The following is a 4,840-nucleotide window of genomic DNA, read 5'->3' as shown; positions in this document are numbered from 1 at the left end:
CAGCACAGAGCCCGGTGTGGGGCTCGATCCCACGAACCGTGAGATCATGACCTGAGCCAAAGTCGGGCGCTTATGCGACTGAGCCCCCAGGCGCCTCCACAAATTCTGGTGTGTTTGTATAATGGGATGCTACTCAGGAAACCACAGCGTGGCAAGCAAGCTCACAAGAGCACGAACGAAACCCAACTACGTTCTGCTGAGCGAAAGCCGTCAGGCCCGAAAGAATATGTATGTATGTATGTATCTATCTATTTACTTTTTTTTTTTTAACGTTTTATTTATTTTTGAGAGAGAGACAGAGCATGAACAGTGGAGGGGCAGGGAGAGAGGGAGACACAGAACTGGAAGCAGGCTCCAGGCTCCGAGCTGTCAGGACAGAGCCCGATGAGGGGCTCAAACTCATGAACTGTGAGATCATGACCTGAGCCGAAGTCAGACGCTTAACCAACTGAGCCACCCAGGTGCTCCTCAAAAGAGTATTTAATATATGCTTCCATGTAGATGACGTTCAAGAACAGAGAAATTATTACAACACCAGGGCAGTGGCACACAAATTCATCATACTCTCCTGGTGCAGGTACCCTAAGAAGAGAAAAGTTGCTCGAATCTGATCTGGAAATCCGTGGGTCCTGGCCGAGGCCACGGCAAAACTGTCTTACGGAATCCTGGTCTCTTGCAGAAGAGCCATTCCAACGGAAAGGAAACCATTGGATGACCCCTTCCCTAGGTCTTGGCCCCAAACAGAGAATAGGACCCAGGTGTGGCCCCGATGGAGAGAAGCTGATGACGGCACAGTATGTCCTGGTAAACGTGGCTGCGTAACAAACACCCCAGAACTCGGTGAAATCAAACGGCCATCCATCACCCTCAGGAGGTTTGCAGGCCAGTGATTAGAAGAGACCCCGGGTCCATGGTGTCCAGAGCCTCAGCCAGAAGGAGCCTCGGAGCGATGCTCCCCACTCTGTGTCTGGGACCTGGGCTGCAACCGGCATTCCTGAGGGCTCTGTGTGTCTCTACGTGGTCACCTGCTCCAGGGCAGGCGTGTTCTGAGAGGACATGGCAGGTGGAGGTACTGTTGCCTTTTGCCGGCCCAGCCTCATACAGCATGTTTTCTGCCACATCCCGCTCGTCAGAAGTGAGCCACTAAGGCCAGCCCACGGCACGGGGAGGGAAGTCGACTCCAACTTTCGTAGGAGGAGTGTCACAGAATGTGTGGATACGTCCTAAAGCCACCACACGGAAGAGAGCCGAGTTGTCCACACAGTCGGAAAAGAGCGAGGAAGGAAAAGGCAGAGCCAACCCAGAAGAAAGTCCACAACAGCTCCTCACAAACACTCCAGCCTCTAAGACAACCTGGTAAGAGACAGGATGCAAACGCATCAGTAATTACAATAAACATAAAGGACTACATTCTATCAAAGGATTGAGAATCTGAGATTGGCTTTTGAAAGAAGGAAAGGAACACGGCCATTTGGCACTTATCAGAGATGCACCAAAACACAAAAACGCAATATGGTCAAAAGTAAAAAAGGAGGGGCCCCGGGGGGCTCAGTCAGTTGAGCATCCGACCTCAGCTCAGGTCACAATCTGGTGGTTCACGAGTTCGAGCCCCGCGTCGGGCTCCGTGCCGACAGCTCAGAGCCTGGAGCCTGCTTCGGATTCTGTGTCTCCCTCTCACCCTGCTCCTCCCCCTGTTCTCAAAAATAAAATAAAAACATAAAAAATAATAAAATAAAAAGGGAAAAAGATATTCCAGGCATCTACCAACCAAAAAATAAATGCTGACATAGCAATATTGATTTCGGACAATCTAGAATTTAGGGCAAAGATTAAAAACGCCCCCAACCTAGACATAGGAAGGCACGCTGCTTAGCAAAAGAGGGAATCATCCACAAAGAGTGTTTCTCAAGCTTTTTGGCTCAGATCTGCAAGCAGAGTTTCCAAAGTGCTGCTTTTGCCACCCAGGCTGCAAGGCCTGTGGTCCCTGGTGGGGGCCAGGGGGGCTGAACTGCAGGCGGAGCTCAGAGGGTTTCAGGGCAGTGGAAACGCCCAGCGAGACACTGCGATGGGGGCGCCTTATACATGCGTCCAAGTGCACCGAAGCTACGACACGGAGAGCGACCCCACCGTGAACCGTGGACTCAGGCAATGAGCTGTCAGTGCAGGTTCTTTGGCTGGGTGGGGGCAGGGGGCATGTACGAAATCTCTGTACTCGCACTCAATTTTGCTGTGAACCTAAAGCCACTCTGAAAATAAATATTAATAATAAATATTTTAAGTGTGTCAAACAAGTTCACCGTTTAAAAGTGGGGTTGTAACTCACCTCTCTTAAGAAGGGGACAAATCAAGCGGACAGAAAAATAAATAAAAAGACAGCAATGCTCCACAACACAATGAATGAACTTGATCCAATAGATAAACACATTTGGCCAAGAGAAAATACGCATTTTGTCCTCAAGCACACATGGCCATTTTCAAGAATGGATGTGGTTCCAGAGCAGAGATCCAGAGAGTCAAGGGTTCAGGCCTCTGGTCCCCGCGGAGAGGCAAGATAGAGGTAGAGGGCCTTGGGGAGCGAGGCTCATCTGATTTAGGTCTCACTCAGGGCGGTAGCTTAGACAGGTAGAGCAGGAGGCCAGTCCGAGGGTGGCCTTAGCAACCTGTGACAACACTGTGCCTGCCCGGCAGGGTGCCCCACGAGCAGGGAAGAGGAGGGGCTCTCTGGAGGGAGAGCCCAGGGCCCGGCCCGGCTCATTTCCAGCCCCTGGAGGAGTGCGGTGCCCCACCTGACAGGAAGCCCGGGGAGGGAGGCCTGGGGGACATTTGGGAGAGGATGGCTGCAGGAGAGCGGAGGCCCAGGTTCTCGAGCCACGGGGCAGGCCCTGGACACAGGATGGGAGGCCCAGCCCAGCGGCCCTGCTCCCTGAAGGACACTTGGCACCTGGATATCCGACACTCATTTGGAGAGCGCCTACCGCCTACACATCACTCTTCCCGGTCCCCGAGTTCTTCTGCCGGCTACCCCTGATGTGTAACTCGGGGCTCGAGGCCCAGAAGACGCTTAGTAAATACACGTGGAGGCACGCGCGTGCCCGCGGCGCCCTCTCCGGTCCGGGTCGGAGGGCGGCACTACATTCCCAGTGGACCCTCAGCCAGCCCCCAGGAAGGGAGGAGGGGGCCCTCTGTCCGCCCCACCGGCTGTGCCAAGAGGCTGCACTCGTGCCCTCTGACCCTCTACAATATGCTTGCAGGGATCACAGAAGGGAGGGCGCCCCGCGACCCCGGGAGGGTCCAAGCTGAGTCAGAAGGGCCCGCCTTGAGCCTGCAGTGGGAGCCGCCCTCAGCTCCACAGACCCCTGTCGCCCAAGTCCCACCCTCTCTGGCCGCGAACCCTCCCCCCCCCCCCCCCCCCCCCCCCGCCAGGGCCCGGCACCGGGTCCTGCTCCCCCGGCAGCCCTCCCTCCTCCCGGGGCGTGGGGAGCCAGTGCACGTGCATGGTGGGCCTCCCACACCCACAGTGAGCCAGAGAAGCCAAGTGGGGCTCGTTCCGTGCGACCCCCCAGTACATGCGGGAACTCTGGACGCAGAAACTGCGCTCTGCAAGTCGGGGCCCTCGCTCCCCCTGCTCCGGGCGCTGGGGGCAGAGGGTCCCCACCGGACACCCACCCTTCTGAGGGGTGGGGCGCATCTCTGTGCAGCACATCAGGAGCTGACGGGTGTACCCGCCGCCCGTCCGGCTCACTGGGGCCCCTTCTCTTGGGGTGTCTGCAGGCACACCTCACATCTGCTCAGGCGAGCCTCCCGAGACCCCACCCCTGAGATGCTTTCCTACCGCCCACTTTCCAGCAATGGGCTCTCCAGGCCACCTGAGCACGGACACCGCCCGGACCCCCTCTCGTCCTCTCTGCCCGTGGAGACGGCCGTGCCTCTCACTAGTATCCCCATGACAACTTTCACTCTGACACTTCTTGTCCAGGCGGGTCACAGGCCACGGGACACAGATCCACAAGCAGGAGCCTCCAAGCTCCACCACGCCCAATTAGCGGATGTCCCCGGGGCGGGCTCCCACATTGGCAACTCCACAACTGAGGACTGCCCTTCTGGGCTCGCGGTGCTCCTGCGGTCTCCCTGGAAGCGGGCCACTGCAGAGACCCCCGCGCCCCACGCCTCTCCACCAACGAGGGCGCGGAGGAGCCCTGGGCATGACGGGACGGGCTCCTCCTGAGAGGAGTGGGGAGCCTTCAAAGCATCTGTAGCGGGAGGCCTGGTGGTCAAGGGACCCCTAGGAAGGGCGGTGGAGGGCAAGAAACCAAGGACAGCAGACCCCACAGACGACTGCGGAGAACGCCTCGCTCCTGGGGAGCCCGCACGGGCCCTCCCTCTCCCAGCAAACGTCCCCAGCTGCCCGGCCGGAGCGCCCGACCAGGGCCAGGGAGGTCGGTCCACACCCCGGCCCTGCCACCCTCTCCTGGCTCCACCTTCCCCCACGTGAAAGCAGGGGTCAGGCGGGTCCACTTCAGCGTGGTGGCCCCGAACTCTCACCTCGGGAACCCCTCCCATGCAGGACCCCGAGGCCCGGGCAGGGGGGCTGCCGCAGCGACACCATGAGGTGAGCCTGACCGCCTTTGGGCGTGTGGATGTGAGCCACTGTCCGTGGCCCACCCACCGCTCAAGGACATCATCACGCCCCTTGGCCTCCAGTAAACTGCACGGGGAGGGTGGGGCGATGGGGAGGGCCCCCAGACCACCCTCTCAAAAGCAGGCGGCAGGCCGAGTGCGCCGTCTGCAGTGGGCACACACCTGCGCGAACTTGACCCGCATTGTAAGAGTCGGACACAAA

The sequence above is a fragment of the Panthera tigris genome, chromosome A3 (genome assembly GCF_018350195.1).
Source record: "Panthera tigris isolate Pti1 chromosome A3, P.tigris_Pti1_mat1.1, whole genome shotgun sequence".
NCBI lineage: Eukaryota > Metazoa > Chordata > Mammalia > Carnivora > Felidae > Panthera > Panthera tigris.
Note: the sequence above shows the minus strand (reverse complement) of the source record.